The 19,566-nt window shown below is 38.6% G+C and overlaps 1 protein-coding gene across 3 annotated transcripts in view; it reads right to left on the bottom strand.

Moving 5' to 3' along the window:
• Positions 1-19,566, bottom strand: part of Sntg1 (syntrophin, gamma 1) — a 741,266-nt gene that overhangs the window by 300,437 nt on the left and 421,263 nt on the right. For 2 of the 3 annotated variants that reach the window (XM_005396048.2, XM_005396050.2), the window contains one exon: positions 13,795-13,898. The exons of the other annotated variant lie outside the window; for it this stretch is intronic. The gene's annotated coding sequence lies outside the window, so the exon portion shown is untranslated. The remainder of the gene's footprint in view (positions 1-13,794; positions 13,899-19,566) is intronic. 3 annotated transcript variants of the gene reach the window in all.

The following is a 19,566-nucleotide window of genomic DNA, read 5'->3' as shown; positions in this document are numbered from 1 at the left end:
CATTTTGTAAAAAGGCCTCAAAGGATTTTATTATTTTTAAAAGTTATTCATTATTTTAAATTCAATTCTTTTCCAAAACGTAATGACTATTACTTAATTTTTGTGATTGGTGATAACAATATGATTTAAATGTTTCCCACAGAAAGAAAAGAATAAAAAGTGTTTTGCTGACAGAAAGTCCCAAGTCTGATGAAACTGAACAAAATGAATTTTAAAATATTTTCAACAACGTTCAATGACCAAAAGAAAGCAACCTCAGGGACAGGGCCTGGACTTAAAGGAATTATACATCATAACCTTTCACAAGAAAGATAATCTGAGAGGTACTGGAGTCAGTGTAATGATATTGCTCTTTACTGCACAAATCAGCTACAGATGTGAGGACAGAATTGAAGGGTTGCAACTATGTTAAACATACTGTGGACTGCTTAACCTTGCAGACTGGAAACATCGTGACTATGGACAGATGGAACTTTTTAGGTCAAGAGCCAAAATTAGCTGGCACTATATTAAGCCACTTAATAACCATTTACCTTAACTTTTGTATATGACCTAATATCCTCCAACCGCCTATTATGTAAACTTCTTAGAATATACCACTAAACTTAGCAGACCTTGAGCTTCTATCAACCCTGAAGCTGAGAATGCTGTAACACTCAAAACCTACTGTAAAGATTTTCCCACTTTGCTGTGCTCTGTGGCAGTCTGATGCTCCCACCTATGATATTGGTAAATGTGATAATTTCTGACTTTCTTTTGTTCTATGTATCTAGAAATTCATGTATCCTTTTCCAAGAACGTATCATTCTGGGTAACTTGAATCCACATTCCAGGGCCATGGTCACTCATACTTCTATCAAGATAATCTATTTTTTTTTTTAAATTTTAAAGGAGAATTGTTAGCTTACATTGACCTATATGATATGTTCATTTTAAAAAGAATCTGTTAGCACAAAGTTGACCCTACCCATTTCTCCAGTTACTCTGAAAACATAAAATCATCATCATGAAAAAATAAAATCCCTACAAAGTGATACTGGGATGTAAGAAATATTTATTTGGTCATAGTCCCAAGTTCCTAGGTTGAGTGCCAAAAGCACTAGAAATTTCGTAAGTAGTAAGAGCGAAGAAGGACTTAAAGACAAATTGTGTCTTTTGTTATTTAAAGCAAGCTCTTTTCAATTACTTCTGAGTTTGTGGTGATCCAGTGACTTTTAGAAAGACTCCAAGTCTAGGGGCTGGTTACCAATGCAACTACTCACATGATTAATTTCATTCCTACCCATTTTATCAAACTCAGAGGAGGTGAGAAGGAGTATATTAAAGAGTCAACTGATACACCTCTTCCTACTGGCTAGTTTTGAGTTGTGTCCTTCTATAGTAAACCAGAAATCTAACAAGTAGATTGTTTTCCTGAATTCTGTGAACTGTTACAGCAAGATGTCAAATGCAAAGAGGAAATTCTGGGAAACTCTGATTTATGGCTGTGTGTTCTAAAGCACAATTGACAGCCTGAACTTGTAGGTAGTGTAGGGAGGATCCGCCTTGGACTGAGTTCATTTGTGGGATCTGCAGCTGACCACAGGTAGACAGTATCAATGGAAGGGAGTTGATCTGAAGATACCCATTTGGTGTCAACAATTAGAGTGTTTCTTAGTGTTAGAAAATGTGAGAACCACACAGTTGCTTAGTGTCATACTGAATATTAAAAGTGAAGCACTGAGAATAGTAATAAAGAAAAAACAGGAGTTTTCCTTTCAAATATATTTTTAAGGAAGCAGATACTATCAAGTATGTAGTAACTTGTTTTATTCTGTAATCAATTTTGCATTGCAGCATGACACCATTGGTGTCGTAAAATGAATTTCCCAAAGGAAAATCTATAATTTGGTACACCACTAAGTAAACACCTACAAGAGCCTCTCCAGCTCCTCTCTCTAAAGAAATGTATCTAGAGACGGTTGAATCTATTGAGACCTACAAAAAGTCCTATTCAATGGCTATGTCTTTTAAAATAATACTGTATAACTAGTGATTATGTGATAGAAGGAAATTGAGTTTTGATACAATTTAATACAAATGTCATTTAATATTGCCAGATAATCCAAATCTCATGTCTTTCAATTCTCTGAATTTCTCACTTATTCAGTAATCATAACTGAATAAAGAGTTATTTATTATACACACATGCAAACCCAGTAAAATGATTTTTCTAAATCATAAAATTCAGGGATAAAGCTGCTTTTTCAAGAAAAACTCATTGATGGCAGCTACTACCAGTCACAGAGATCATCCCGTAAGCTCTAAGGCCCACACCCTATCTCCTGCCCTGGCGGCCACTGCCTGTACACTAAACAACACCCTCACCCCCCATGCCAACAGATACAGACAAGGCTTTTAAATCTGGTAGGACAAAGAACACACCTATTTATTTCCAGCTTTACAATAAGATACTAAGCATCTTTGCCGTCTGCCATGTAGTCTGCAATTTACAAACATTCCAGTTGCAAACTTTCACATACAAGAAACTTGAATTATGAACATTTGCAGATGGGAACAAACTTCAGGCATAGCTCACATGCCTGCTGGACAGTGTCACGGCTGTGCTGTCACAGTGTGACTGTGTACAGTAGCACAGTGCTCAGTCAGAGCCCAGGAGGTCCGAAAGTAGGAGGAAAAGCAGTGATGACACGGTGGGCCCTGCTAGGAAGTGCAAAGCAATAACCATGGACACAAAAGAGAAAATAATTGAGAGACTGGATCAAAGCATAAAGATGGTAGACACTGCTCATTCTTTTTCTGTGTGTGTTTTTCTTTTTCTGCTTTACATTGTATACATGTGTAAAAGGAGTGTAAAACTGACTCTGTGAGACTTATTAAAGAATCTGACTTAGGAACATTGGTTAGTCAAGAAATTACTGTAATACCACTCTATTTCTTACACTAGACATTAAGCATCCCTTCCTTTTATTCTAGGAGATATTGCAAAGATCTTTGAAAAATACCAAACAAAGGACAGTAAGTACGTTTGGATTTAAATAGGAAACTAAGGTTTTATTTCAACAAGGTTGAACAAACAAGGATTGCAAAAAGCAATGGAAAGTAGAGAAAGACCTGGAAAATTATCTTGAAATAACATTTTTAATCTTTAGTTTTGAAGCTTTTTACTTTATTTTAAAGAGAAAAAGAACAAAAAATAACAAAAACAAAGACAAAAGAGTCAATAAAATCTGAAAGGCACAATAGATATTAGGAAAGGGAGAGAAGCATTTCACATTAAAGTTGATTTCCATTATATTGAAAGATATTTGTGAAAAGGTTGATGAGGGGGAAGTTAATAGACACAAGTTTGTCTCACACATTGAATCTAGCATTCATTTATCCTCATTGGGCAAACAGTAACATATTGGAGACAGACTCAGAATTGTTTTGAGCTGGAAAACACTACTGCTATCAGTAGTGCTATCAGTGCTATCAGTAGTGCTATCACTGAAAACACTACTGCTATCAGTGAGGGAAGACTGGCTCAAAACAAACTTCTGTAAAAAACAAAGATAATCACATCAGAAGAAAATAATACAAACAGTAACAGAAATAGGAGAGAAGCCAGGGTTAAGCTGTGTTATAAAGTGCACAGCCAGCAAATTCATAATCCTTGAAATCTACTCCTTTAGAATGTACAGGCCCAGAAGGTAGATTGCATAGAGCAGTAACAAAGGCAGACCCGGCCCAGATGTCACATATGTGCTGGTGAATGCAGGTGGGTGCAGAGTGGAGTCTGTGGCCTAAGGAATCTGGAGAACACAAAGGCTGGAAGTTAGAGACCCTGCTGGGTGGGAGTGGCTTCGTGCTGCAAGCAGTGACCTGAACACTGAAGGGCAGGATGAAAGGCACACCTATTCTGGGAAATACTGACATTCAGGTAGCCAAGGAAAGAACGGGTTGACAGCTGGGGTTATGATGGTAAAGACAAAGACAGAAGGCCGTTCTGCAAGTGGCAGGTGCAAAAGTTCACTTTCACCTGGTGCCATGTGATGATGTGTCTGTAGATACCAGCAAGGGTATTTTTTAGGTAAAGAGTGCCACTGTGTAATTCTCTTAGAATAGCGAGAGACAAAGGAACTTCTCATTGTGTGAATTCACATGCAACAATAGGAAATGAAAGTATCAAGTGGAAAAGTATTTTACTGTCACATTTGGAGACTTGAACTTGAATTGTCAGTCAAAATTTTAAAAGTTCTATCATAGGTGCAGAGGAAGTAATTACCTTCAGTACAAGAGTCTAATTTTTTAAAAAAGAGTCTAGCTTAGTGACTGAATCTGAAATCTTGAAAAGCACCGATGTAAATCCCAATGCTGCCGTAATTAACTTCTCTTTATACTTTCATTAAATTCGTTTTGGTAATTCATTGTTATATTAATTACATGAATTATTACTACAGAGGAACTTCTTAAAAGAATTAAGTTATTATGAAAATTGGACATAGTGTTATTGAGTTAATGTTTTTAAGGCCTAAATCATCACAAATACATTAGAAGTACTTCAATGTAAGCAGGGGTCTTGGGGTAATTTTCTCCAAGATCTTGTGTCCCAGTATATTTAATACTTTCCTCAGTGTATTACTGCAAGCATGGAAATGTTCCCTGGTAGTCTTCTTCAGGATTTCCTGAGGACATGTGCAACTATGTGCTCCTGACCTTTACCTTTACCTTCCACTAGTTAATGAATGTTTTGGTTACTTTTCTCTCGTTGCTGAGACAAAATACCCAACGTCCAAAATTAAGGGAGGAAAGGTTTATTTAGCTTACAGTTTGTGGAGGTTTCAGTCCGTACTTGGCTGGCTCCGAGGCAGAAGATAACAAAGCAACAAGAGCAAGGGGGAATGGCAGCTGAACAGCAAAGCAGCCAGAGCAAAGGGCAGAATGGCCCCAAGCAGCTTCTTTCCCTGCCTTACATTGTAAACAGGCTACCCCCACCTAAGGAGCCTGTAGCTCTCCCATAATCTCCATGCCCTCCTCTTCCACAGGCTCAGGATGTATACAAAGTAAGCACCCTGGCTTCCTGCTGAGTCACTTAGCCAAACCTCTAGACTCCCCAAGTTGACACAATGTATCAACCATAACAATGAACTTTTAAAAAACACTGTAGTGAACCGAGCAAATACAGGTGTATAACCATTTTTCTCTTTCAAGCAAACTGGAATGACCTGAGAATACAATTTCCATGGTAAAAATATTGGATGTTTCTTTGGCTTTCACTCCTAAAAAGTTCAAGGTGTTTCTGAAAATAGTCCATGAGCTCCCTACAGATTTGCTTCCGGCTGATCTTCACTATATTCCTAACACCCAGCCCGGAACCTGCCATGCAGTGGGAAACAATAAGCATTTAAAAGAGATCTCGAATTATGGCAATGTGGTTAGCAAGAATTATATATATGTAAGTTGGGACTTGGACTTTCAGAGTAAAGAAAGAAGTAAAAAAAACATAAAAAAGTGGAAAAAGAAATAGAATTTCTGATTTCAGACATATTTAATATAGGTATAATCAAGTTATTCAGATTATTAAGGAGAAATGGTGGCATTGATATTCCAGCAATTATTTCGAGTTAGCTTTGGAGTCTATCGTATGAGTTTTTTTATTAGACTCATTTCATTATTTTTTAAAGCAGGCTCAGAGAAAATTGCTTTATATTCCTTAAAGCACACTATGAAGATATTATCGGTGTACTAGGAAATATTCTAGATGACAAAAGAAAATCATTCTGGGAACACAGATAAATGTGAATGTACTGACAAGGATAATCAGGAGATGACAACATTAAACCTGTTCACTATCAAAGCTACTCATTTACCTTTCAAGTCTAATCTCACTGCTCAGAAGATGATGTTACTATGTCATAAAATCTATTCATCTTGGTCATGAAAGCAGTGGTGATTATTCCAAATGCCAAGGACACTTACAATGATTTTAGAATGTAATCTTGAACTTATTTGGGGACTTGCTTTCCTGATGCTCTGAATTCCTACATGCTCGATGTAATAATAAGGCCATACTTAAAGGATGTCCCAGGATGCATCTTGATTCACTTACTTCAATTCAGTTTAATTTCATATTTTCTGATTAACTTGCGCATGACAAGACAGGACACACTGTGGGACTCACAGAGGTGTAGGGCTGGGATTGCTGTCTCCCAAGAGTTCTGGCACCCAAGAGGAAGCAGAGCTCCATACACTGAGCCTTGGTAGCCGAAGGGACAGAGCAATTCTTTGCTTATAAAGTATGGATGACACGGGAAAGGGGTATGCAGGAGTCTTATAGAGACAATAATGTCAGATCCTGAAGGAAAAACAGCTTCTCAGCAGATTGTGGAGAAAAGATGCCGAGAGAGAGGAGAAAGGGCATATAAGGAAGCACCTCAAGTGATTCCTCACCATGACTAGAAAAACAAAACCTGGAGAAGGCCCAGAGGGGCATAAAAGTTCACTGAAACCATGGTATTTGGTGGGGGACTGAAATAAATCTCACATTATATAAACACAGCCTCAGTGAATGCCAGTGCATTAGATGTACATTAAAAACATATGGACAGAGACTCAAAGAGTGCTATGGCTTGAGGTGTGCCATCCAAAATCTGGGCATTGAAATACAATGACTTATAGAATGGCATCAAGAATGAGGCCTTTAAGAGGCAATTAGCAAGGCCCCTTTCTGTGAGTGAGAGACTAAGGATGTAGGAGTAAAGTGTTTTGCTTTCCATGACTTTCTACATATATGTAAGGATGCAGAAAAAAATAGAACCCAGACTCTGATGCACTCATATGAGACTTCCAGGCCTCCAGAACTGTAAGAAATAAATTTCTATATTTTATGAGTTGCTTGTGGGAGACCACTACAAAGTGGCTTCAAGTAGGATTTAATATTAACCAATTGGCTTTCTGTGTTTACTTTTGAGTTTTGTGAAGCCCACAGCAGAGGATGTCTGGCTGCAACCTCAATTAACTTAAAGGAGACTGAAGCTGTAGGCATCTCACTCCTGCTGTGAAGGCCTTCCTGGAGAGAACATAGTTCTCCTAAATTAACATAATGTATTACTTGGAAAAGTCCTGTCCAGATTCCCTTGTTTTCTTGAGTGTCCTCCTCCTTTGTTTGTAAACCAAATAAATAGGGGCCACCCAGAGAAGTCTTTGGCTAAACTCAGAGAATACCAAAGATGTAAGAGAGTTATTCCCTCCAGGAGCCCTGAACTCATTTCCATTGTCTCATTTATTTAAGCCTTCACCGTCCACTTGCTTGGGAGATTGCGGGCCTGATCAGCCTGCAATAACTAAGGGTTATTTAACCCAGTATTCTATAGTTGCTTAGTCTTGGGCATTTCATCACAGCAATAAAACAGGTTAAGACAAAGTATAGAATATTTGCTCAAGATAATATTGTCATTCATTTTAGTAGTGCATTCTTGTGATACATAATGAATACATTTGTGCATGCATCTTATTTTTTTTCATGTCCCCTCCTCCTCATCTGCTTGCTTTCCTCATTATGTCTCACCTCTACAAAGCCTACACCCCTGTTTCCTGTCATCTCTTTTTTATTTTGCCCTTTAAAGGATTTATGCTTTGGATGTCTTGTATGAAAGAAACCATGCAATATCTAACCAGCTATGTTTAGTATATTTCACTTGGAATATGGTCTCAAGGATACCATAATTCATTTTACAGTAATATTGAACATTTCTTTTGGACTGTATATCACAGTTTTATACATTCCAGCACTGTGTTTCCATCCAGATTCCTACTTCTCCACTAGAAGTCCTAAAGAGAAGTGCAAAGCTCCAGATTAACACATGCCTGCTGTGTTTCTGTATGGTGCTGTTTCACTCCTCTTGGAAGTTGATTCAAGAAGTTTTGTTTACATGGGTTGAGGGGCCTTCATCATGATGGTGACCTGGAGAAACATTTGACTTCTACCCTTCTAGAGCACACACTGGCTTAAGTGTATACAAGTAAGAAACCCTTAGATGAACTCACCACACAAATGGGTAATCAGCACAGGAATCATTCCAAATGTTGAAGGACAGAAAAATAGGAAGTGGAAGAATTTTGGTGGTAGAAAAGTCATGAGCCCAAGACAAGTTATGACAGACTTGCATGGAGTGTCTGAATTGACTTTCCTCCAATTGGTACAGTCTCTGAGCTCAGAACCATCTGTAAGACCCAAAGCCTGAAGTCAAAGAAGTGTAAGAACCATGGTAAACTCCAGGCAGATAATCAAAAGATTTTTCAATGAACAGATTAAATTTATTCTTGGGATACTTGAGGCAATAAATGATGCTACTGCAACACTACAAAAATTCCTCTCTGATTTTATATCATAGGAAGATCACAGACTTGGTTTAAATCCCACAATTAATACCCATGGTCATCAAATTCCTCATCAGTAGTAACTGACACTAAAAGATATTGCAGCAATACTTTCAAAGTTCTCAGACCCACTGTTTTCTCTCAAATTATTTGCATGTTAAGGCAGAAGCAAAATATTTTGGGAGACCTGAAAAGATTCATAAACTTCATCTTTTGTGTGATTTTTTATAGGAAAGCAAATGAGTGTGTAAAGCATATTAATTAAAAGGTGACTCTCAATCCAACATTACTAATACAATTCTCAGATCGGAGCAGGAGGGATAATGCACAGCAGGGAGCTCACTTTTGTTTTTCAGATGTTATCTAATCATGATTCATGATGAATTAGTAATATAAGCTTATCACGGAGATGGGACTTAGAAATTTAAATAATAATAAAATCAATAAATGACTGTGAGAAGTGATCAGTGCTTCAAGTCCCAAATGTTTTACTTCATAGCTGCTTGGCCTAAAATTGTCTCAGCTTCTTCATTTGTTAAATGAAATCTTTGAGCTAAGATTCCCTGTGAGGGAGCATGATTGCATGAAAATAAGGTAGCAGCTGGAAGTAAGTGGACTTGCACTTAAGCTTTTTCCCAAAATCTTCAGACCCCAAATGTCCTTTTCTGAAATAACATATGCTTCTTAACATTGTCAGGATATTTTAAAGACACTTAATTCTCATATCTAAGTACATGTCCTATGTTCTTTACCTGTAGGAAGTGCTTCCTTCAAAGTTATGCTCCAGTTATAAACAACTTCACTTTTATTAATAACTCTTATTGGCAAGAAAATGGGACTTTGGTTTTAAAACTGAAAAAAAAGAAAAATGGAATTTTCCCAACTCCACATGAGCTTCAAAGAAAGTTTCATTGCAGCTTTGAGATACACTGAGCTGTGGACCAATTAAGCCATTCCAGGACTCTGGATTTATGAGATAATAACACAGGCTCTTTTAAGCCACTAAATTTGTGGTAAGCACAAATCAATAGAAAACCATTTCACCAGATGAGGTGGTAATGTCAACTCTCTGGCTGCAAGTTGTTACCAGCTGTCTTAGTGTCTTCTCCTGAAGTGTGCAATTTAAAAGACAGAAGGTTTATGTGGGGTCGTGCTTCAGCCCCCTGTCCTGGATCCTAGGAGGAGGAATGGCGGGAGGAAAGGGCTCAGCACTGGAAAGATTCTCCCATCATGGCAGTCAGGAAGCAGAGAGGAGGAGGAGCTAGGAACAAAAACACACATGTCCAAGTCACATCAGTGTGACTCGCCTCTTCTGGCCAGACCTCATCACCTACATCTCATTCAGTTCTGAATTCAGGATGAGTACAGCAACCTCATGATCCCATCACTTTCCAAAACTTCTGTTTCTAGACATATGAGCCTTTGTGGGGACATTTTAGACCTAAACCATTCTCTCCTGGACCCCAAAGACTTATGTCTTCATTCCAAGTTCATTTAAGCAATCTCTGGAAGTAACCAGAGTTTTAACAGCTCCTGCAGTGCTGACCAAGTCTCTTCTGGGACTCAATCCAAACTCTGAGGCGTGAGCTCCAGTAAAAACCCAAAAGAAAGTTACAGTGGCATTGGACAAATATTTCCAATCTGGGATGCAGGAACAGAAGGATAAAAAAGAATGGACCAAAGCAAGATTGAAACACAGCAGATCAAATATTACATCCCGTATCCCATGTCCAGAACCAATTTGTGGCAATTCGTGCTGAGACATAAACTCCAAAGATTTCGAAGAGACCTTTCCCTATAGCAACCTTCATTGCGGTTTTCATGGCTTCTCTCTTAGGTCGGTTCTGCTCACTGCCTGCAGCTTCCAGCAGGACAAGTTCAACATCCCTGGCATCTCCAATTTCGTGGGTTCTCCCGTGCACTTTCGCCTGCATTCTTTCAGGTTTTACATGCTGCTCCCTCAAGGATACACTTCTTATGAAATTGGGACAGAGGCTTCCATGGGTCTGTCACTCTTATATTATATATCCCTTTAAAACCATCATCAGTGGATAGCACCAAGGTCTGCTTCCTGATTGAGCAAAAATCAGGCCCCCTTAAGTCATGGCTTCAAAGGGCTTTGAGTGCTCAGATGACTCAACTGAGAGGAAATTTCTTTTTGTAGTCCAAAATAAGCAAGGTGTCCTGGGGCTGTCTTATCAGATGTCAACTTTACAGTTTGGTATACTTGAGCCTGCAAAGGGTATATCTTGCTGATTTCTGAGATGCCTTCAAGTTATCTTTCCTCTTGTCCTGATGGAAAATACTTGACTTCATTTTAACATGTTCAAGACAAGGCCATGTTTCCTACGTTTTGGTTTTGGACAGCTCTGAGCCTCCCATAGTATATGCATGACCATCCCATTCGGTGGCATAGGATATCTCTATTAGCAGGAATATGCAAATGCTAATTTTTTGGTAAGGATTCTCCACTTTGCTCTAATATTACAGGAGCTATCTTTCTAGCATAACTGGAAATGTTTTATATATCTTTACTCTGCTGTTTAGTGTTGATTCTCATTGTAGATCTGGCTAAAATCAGCCAACACAACCTGAACATATGATGCCTTGAAATTTCCTCCACTATATCAGTTAGTTCATCACCCTTAAACTTAGTTACCCACAAAATCTCAGGCAATGAGCAAAACATAGACGGATTTTCTACTTAAGTGTAACACAAATGGTTTTTTAGTCTAATTGCTAATGGAGCTCTTGTTCTCAGTTGAAACCTCCTGAGCCTGGAATTTGCTTTCCACATTCTTATGAATATTCTGGTCTTCTGAGTTCTGACCATTGCAATAGAAGCATTGCTCTATTCTGTTTTGCTAAGGTTTGTCCACTGCTAAGATTTCTCCATTCTGTTTAACCAAACTTTTAAAAAACTGTGCAGTTAAGCTCCAAAAGCTTCTAAATCATATGGTCAAATACAGTCATAGCAACAACTCCACATCGCTGGTACCAGAATGTTTCTTAGCCTCTTTCCCATTGCTGAGACAAATACCCAATAGCTTCGATTTAAGGGAGGAGCAGTTTGTTTTGGTTCACAGTTTTAGATATTTCAGTCCATACTCAGCTGACTCAAAGGCAGAAATGACATGGTAGAAAGACCAGAGTAGAAGACCCTTTTTCTTCTCATGACAGCCAAGAAACAGAGAGAGAGAGAGAGAGAGAGAGAGAGAGAGAGAGAGAGAGAGAGAGACAGAAACAGAGATACGACAGAGAGAGAGACAGAGAGAGACAGAGACAGAGACAGAGACAGAGACAGAGAGGGAAGGAAAATGGGACAAGCACACAGCCTTCCAAGTCCTGCCCCCAGTGCCCTGTGTTTTTCAAATGGATCTCACCTGCTAACAGCGTATCCAGCTCTGAACTCCTCAGTGGATTAATCTGCCAATGGCTAGAGCACCTCCAGGAGCCCATCACCTTCCAATGCCTCATCTCTAAACATATGAGCCTTTTGGGGGTGATTCTACATCTCACTCATAACACCAAGGCAAAGTAAAACAACACATATGACCCCTATTCTAATTTTAAACTGCTACAGGCTGGATTAGGTACTGATACAACATAGAGAATATGCACTCTCAAATGATAAATAAATAGCCTAAAACTTTATGTAAAAACAAAATGGAAAAATTGTTGCTAATATTCTATTTCATATTCCAAGCAGCATGTGATGGTACTGCAAATAGTTTTGATGGAATTTAATTTAAAGTATCTTGGTCACTGTTTATTTTGGAGAGAATCAATAGCAATTTTTAGAAAAATATATATCGGTGACTGTTTGCTCCAGACACAAAGAATTGTCTGTAACTTTTAAACCTTTGAGGGGTGAAAGTCAAGGCTCTCTTTAGTAATGACTAATAAAGGGCAGCTGAATATTACCTCAGCAGGAATGCAGAGAGAGCAGGCTCAACTTTCAGATGCCTATAAGACCCAGCTTTCTGAAATGCAGAGCCCTGCTTTGGTGAACATCCAGTGAATGGTTTGCCCTTCCTGGATGAGCATACTCCTTGCTGAGGGCTCCTGAGTCTTCCTCACCTGGAAGCCCGGTACCTGCTCTCAATTAGGACTTCTGAAGCACCATAGGTTTCTTTTGAGACCATTTAAAATACCAAATACTAGAAGCATGGGATTTGTGGTTGAAAAATAAGTGCCTCATCTTCCCTCTTCCCACATGGTATCCAACCTTCACGTACTAATTATTCACCTGTTTGCAATTCTATTTAAAGATCACGCTGGTTACCACAGGGAATGTAGCTTTTGTGGTGGAAATTTACAAAAATAAAAAGCGATTGTTTCTGGACTCTATACATTATTAAACAGTGCAAAAGATCTCAGGCAAGTTCATACACACAGGCACACACAGAAGGCTGGCTACACATGCATACACTCATTCTGCACATGACTTGTAGTTCATACTATACAAAGCCTACATGAGATTATTGTATTTCATTAGCAATATGCAAAAGAATTATTCCATCTGAAGAGAAACCAGAGTTGTATTTCATTAGTATGAAATACTGAGATAAATTAATTATCAAAGTAACACTCTTTGCTTTTAGGATATTGGTGAGTTTTCCTCTCCTGGAATAGTGGTATATTGAAATACTCCTGCCTACTTGTGGTGCAACTTTCAGCAAGGATGCTGTTAAAAGGTGTGTTCTTCCAACAAGTATTCTTAGAAGTATAAATATTGTGAAGGGAGGCAAGAGAACTTCAATTTTGTCTGAAAATATGTTTGATAGCTGCTTTAATTTGTTTGTGGCTGTTTACCCAAATAGAAAGAATGAAAAGCAATCAGGAGGATTTGGGCTGTTATTAATAGCTGTGATCCTGGGCAGGTGTCTCCCTTCTCCTTAGGTATCCTTGGAATATTAACAGAGCAATAAAAATTCCCTTCCTAGGAATTCAATTAAAACAGGGACACATTAGACCCACTCTGTTTTGTAAATTACTTTCTACTCGCAAGCTAATTATCTAATTTTATTTACTCTTAACAGTTAATTTGGCAAGTCTACCTTTTGGGGTCTTAGTTTCCCAATCTAAGGTGATGTGTTTAGAAATAAAATCGTTAATGCCTGTTCTACATCAAATTTTTCTGAGTACATAATTCAATTTTATTAATAAAGGAAAATGTGAGCATATCAATTGGTTCTAGAGTAAGAATGGGATAAAAATAAAAATAAGGAAAAGGTGTTGCATTTTTTTATCCTTCAAGTGGAAAACTTATTGAGCAATAACAGATCTATAAAAAGTTTACAAGAATTTTTGACATCTCCTTTACTTGGCACTGATAAAACACAGGAACACACAAAATAATATGGGTTAATCAAATTCTCTACAGGAGTAACTTTTCAGCAGGATAAGTTACATCTTAGGATAAAACAGTACCTTAAAATGATTTCAGCATAAGTTGCAAAAGAAGAATCCTTTGAAACTCAAGAATAGAGTCTGCCTACTGGGTCCATATGTTCTGGTGCCATGGATTCAAACAACTGTAAATCAAAATATTTTTAAAAATTAGTAAGTGTATTGAATATGTGCAGATGGTTTTGGTCATTATTTCTTAAATACTGTTATAATTATTTGCAGTGTATTTGCACTGTATTAAGTATTATAAGAAACCAGGAGGTGATTTAAAGTATACAGTAGAATGTACATGGGTTATATGCAAAAACTACACCAGTTTATATGAGCTATTTGAGCATTTAGTGGATATTTATGGGGAAGAACGAATCCTGAAACTTATAAATCCCCCATGGATAGAGAGGGATGATTGTGCATAAATAGTCTGAGAAAAAAAAATGGGCTTTAGTTAAATATAAGTATGACATACTTAGGTATAACAATGTTCTAAAGTACAATTCCGGATGTTTAAAGACTGATGAAGCTCAATGATTATAATTAGAGTTAATATTATAAGATTCTAAACTTCATGTTGGACACTTTATCTGAAGCAATGTCAGAAGTGACCACACAGCTGACCCAACAAGAAATTTCTGCATATTTTCAGGCTTACAATATATTCATCATATAGTTGTACACTACTTCATTACACATAAACATATCCTCTTTTCAATCTCCAAACCAATAATAGAATTAAAATCTTCTCACTGGCAAAAGATGTTCTTCTTCTACCTCCCCTTTCAGAGGGATCATAGAACTTTTCACAGAGGATTTCAGTATTTATTTCTAACTCATATACATTGTTTTTTTCAGTTCAGTAAAGATTCAGTGGAATTTCCCCGTAATTAAATATCATGAAGCAACTATCTGCCTATTTTAGGAAAGATACAGTTTTAGTGGTCAAGTTTTTAGAAATCTATCTCATCCACCAATCGCTTCACAGCTTATTCTCCAGCTTTTTCCATGCCAACTGCAGGTTGGTCATAAGTAGGAGAATTTTCAGCTGTTTACAGACTTCCCATCTTTTTGAATTGGATGGCAATTTGGTTTGAACACTACTGAACTTTCTGTCATTTGTTTTCACAGTTGTTCCTTCAGTTTGCAACCATAGATTCTACGGTCTATGGTGCTATTACTAGTAGTAGGCTTATTTATACCAAAGGTAGCTCATGGAGTATTATTTGTAAAGGCCCACTATTAAATTATATATGATCAAAGGAAATACTCTCAGTAATTTCTTGTTATTTGTGGAAGATATTTTTCAAGACCACCAGTAAATGCCTGAAACCACGCATAGTAGCAAATCCTGTATATGCTCTTGTTTTTACATGTATATACACTATGATGTGACAGAAATGCCACCCCTGCCAAGCCAGGATACTTCAGTTTCTTAGTTGCCCAAGTAGCATTTCCTGTTCCAGTTCTGGCTGCTCCTGTTTCTTACAAACAGCTGGCAGTTGTGATGCATGGCTGGTCACTATGATGCACATTGTATTAACCAATCCCCAATTCACAAGCCATTCTGCCTCTGTACGTCCTGCTTGCTTATCTGATATAAGCCCTAGGCCACCAGAGATCAGGACCTGATATTCTAGAAATGATCCTGATCACTGCCCATTGAAGTAAATAAATCTGCCTCCAAAGCCTAGGTGTCCTTTCAGTGTTTCTGCTCGCTGTTGAATCAATAAACTTTAATTTATAAATTAGACCCATAGGAGATTAAGAACGATAAAAGATAAAATGGAACAGTTACAACAATGTACTGTTATAAATGTTACACGAATATTTTCTGTCTGCCTCTTTGCCTCAAAACATCTTGCTCTATGCATAGACTTTGCTCAAAGAAAGGACTTCTTGGTTCCTATTTGGCATAACTGAAACACCGGCATCACCGCTGTTTTGCTCGTGTGGTTTGGCACCATGAATGATTAGCATAAGGTCACTTGAGTGTGCGCCCAGTGCAGGTACAGGTGATCTGGTATCTGAGACGGCTCCTACGTGGCCAGAAGGCAGCGGCATGCACTGTGTGCACGCTCCGGAAAGGGATGATTCACATCCGGGAGACAGCGCAGGACAATGTGCGACTTCACCATGGTGCCCAGAATGGCATACAGTTTATTTATTCCTAGGTTTTTGTAACGTTTCTGGAATATATTGACCACAGGAAACGAAATCATGGAAAATGAAACCGTGGGTAAAGAGGAGCCACTATTTAAAAAACAAAAGAAAGCGTATTAGGTGAGATAATCGCACTGTTTTCTTGTTTTAGTAATAGAAATGGAACCCAGGGCTGGAGCCCGGCTGGGCAGACACAGCACAGCTCAGCTACAACCCCAGCTCAACATGCTGCTTTTCAAAGTAAATTCTCCAAAAGCTTTCAAGAGTAAATACATCATTATCAAACACCGGGTTAAATAACCCTGTTATTGCAGCCTGACCAGGTCCGCAATCTCCCAAGCAAGTGGACGGCGAAGGCTTAAATAATGAGACAATGGAAATGATTTCAGGGCTCCAGGAGGGACCAACTCTCTTACAGCTTCAGTATTCTCTGAGTTAGCCAACGACTGCTCTGGGAAGCCCGTATTTATTTGGTTTTCAAACAAAGGAGGAGGACACTCAAGAAAACGCGGGAGTCTCGCAGGACATTGGGAGAATTTTCCCAAGTAGTAAATGATGTCAATCAGGAGAACTACCTTATCTTAGGTTGGTGTTTATTGTAGGACTGTGGGGCCTGCTGTTTCAGCCTCCTTGTAGTTAATTGGGGTTGGAGCCAGACAACCTCAGCTGCCGCCTTATTTTGTCAGACAAGGTGCCTAAGCTTCAGACAACTGACAAGTAAACATGGAAAACCAATTGGTTAATATTAAATCCTGCTCAGAACCACTTTGTAGTGGCCCTAAAAACATCATTTTTCTCAAAAAATATTTTCTGTCTTTCCACACCACAAATGGACAAAGAAGTGACATTTCCGCCTATGCAAATGGGGAATGAAGTACATTCCATATGTGAGTGTTTTCCATCTAAAGAAACAATGAGTCCCAGCTCCGTGAGTCTTTGCTGATTTTGCATTAAACATGTACTTTTAAGATCAGAAAAGCTGGTCCAACTAATATATGAAAACCGTAGACGAAAAAGCAAAATGTATCCTAGAATATGTTCAAATAGCAACATTTGCCTCCACAATGAACAAAGAAACTGGACAATGATGACCAAAGCCCAAATATTACTTGAAAGGACAACAGCACACAATGCACCTTCTCAGAGAACTTCATGTGACTGCACAAAAGCACATTGGTAGAAATCCAAGCACATACTAGATTGGACTCCATCCAGCATGCAGAACTAAAACGCCAGTGAACAGGACGTGTACAGAGAAAAGAACTGCCCAGAGACACACTATGTACAACCTGGACTAAGAAGTCTGCAAAAGCGGCCTTGGTTCTTCCACTACTTAATTTCAAGGGAAAATAAAAAGAAGTAAAAAGAGGGAGAGAGAATTGGTAGATTAAAACACTAGTTTTTATGAAAATTTGATGAACTAAATTATAGAATCAATTGAAAATATACCACTTAAAAGCAGATAAAATTGAAATGAAGTTGAAAACATCCAGATTAAAGCCCCCAAATTAGAACAAAACTCATTATTTTAGACCAAAACTCATTATTTTTGACCAAGAACTTTTACATGTACATGGATAGATATGTACTATAGCATAATATTGAAATTCTAAAGAACAAACTTGGTGCAACTTAAAGAAAATTTGATAAAAGTCCAGCCATTGAAGACTTCTGAATCCTTCTGAGCTTTATAAAGTGACTGGGAAATAATTAAAATCAAGTAGAAATGGCTATAATTAAAGCAGTTGTGTGTATATACATACACACACACACACACACACACATACATATGCATGTGTGTATATGTGTGTGTGTGTATCAAATTCCTCCAAATCAAGAATGCATATTTTTAGCTTTCAAGATAAAGAACATTAGAAACATGATTCAGGATGGGAAGCTAGGGCCTCAAAGGTTAGGGTGATGATTGCAGAAACAGAGTGAGGAGTTAGAGGTAGTCACAGAATTTTAGAGGACAGAGTCAGGAGCTGAGCAGTCCTCCTCCAATCAGGGTAACCAAGGCCCAATCAAAGAGACCTGTACCTCTGTGGACCTCAAAACACCTGTGGACCAGTTATTGCTGAGCATCTCCAGCATTCCTTCTTCTTGAACAAGAAATTAGACTTTAATTATCATGTTCTTGTCCCTCCAAGATGAGCACGGAAGAGGAAAGACCAGCCTGTCTCTTTAACTCAAACCTGCACTGGTTTGCTAAAGCTTTTAAAATAAAGCATCACGAACCAGGCAGCTTAAACCAGAGAAATTTATTGACTTAGAGCCCTAGAGATGAAGCCTGAGATCAAGGTATCAGCGGGTGTAGCTTCGCTTGTGGTCTCGCTTGTCTTGCAGATGGCCACCGTGACCCTGCAGCTTCACCTGCCCTTTCCTCTGTGTGCATTACTCACGGTTCTTTGCTCTCTTCTTTTCAAGATTATAGCCATATTTGATCACAACCCATGCGACTGGCCTCTTTTAAACCTGATCATCTCCTGTGACATTTCAGGTGGATTGTCAGTTTGATTCGCTTGTGAGCTCCCCAAAGTATAACTATAGCACACTTCTGGGTGTTTTTGTGTAGGTCATGGAGACATGACCTTGGGTACTATATCTGATCACTGGCCTCTTCCTTCATGGGACAGTACTGCTGCTCTGCTTTCTGGCTACCAAAAATTACGCAGCTTTGCTTTTCCATGACTTGCCACCTTGATGTTTTTGCCTTGTAGCCAGCCAACCATGGACTGAGGCTTCTAAAAGTGTAAGCCCAATAAGCCTCCCCTTTTTAAATTGTGGGTGTCAGGTGCTATTTACCAATGATGAAGAGCTGGCCATCACACCTCCTTGAAGTCTATTACTCCCAGTGTAATTGCATGTTTATACAACTAGGCTAGGGCTAGGGCTCGGGCTAGCATTTTAGCATATGTGCTTCAGTCAGACACAGTTCAGCTCCTAATATCCTGTGAATGACAGAAGCTGTACTCAAGGAATCAAATGTGACAGCTGTATCCATACCTGCACCTGAGCTAGATTATTAAATCTTGACATTGAGCAAGAGTAAGAAAAAATGTTGGGAGATCTGGGAAATAATGTTTTTCACACGTAGAAAAGATGATATGAATGGTGGTGATCATAGGCCAGAATGTGGTAAATTTTTTTTGGTTTGTTTTTGTTTTTGTTTTTGTTTTTGTCCGGTACTGGGAACCGAACTCACAACCTCGTGCTTGCCAGGCAGGTGCTTTTGCCGCTGAGCTAAATCCCCAGCCCCTAGAATGTGGTAAATTATAGGGTCCCCTAAATGACCACAGTATTTTTCTTTCCTCATTCTCATGCTCTTTCAGCACATTTCAACTCTTCCTAAATAGATGGAATCTATTTCCACTCCTTTTGATGTCAGGAGAATGTCTGACATTATAAAAGTAGAGTGGGCTGAAATGATGCTCTGATCTCTCTTCCTCCCTCCTTCCCTCTGTCCTTCCCTCCCTCTTGCTCCCTCTCCCTGTCTCTCTCTCTCTCTCTCTCTCTCTCTCTCTCTCTTTCTCTCTCTCTCTCTCTCTCTCCTTCCCTTCTCTCTTTCTCTTTTGCCTCTTAGGTCACTTGTCACCCAGGTACCATGTTGTAACCATGTTCAAGTAGCTCAGGGAAGCC

This window comes from Chinchilla lanigera, unplaced genomic scaffold (genome assembly GCF_000276665.1).
Source record: "Chinchilla lanigera isolate Chin_1 unplaced genomic scaffold, ChiLan1.0 scaffold00053, whole genome shotgun sequence".
Taxonomy (NCBI): Eukaryota; Metazoa; Chordata; class Mammalia; order Rodentia; family Chinchillidae; genus Chinchilla; species Chinchilla lanigera.
Note: the sequence above shows the minus strand (reverse complement) of the source record. Positions and strands in the feature narration are given on the sequence as shown.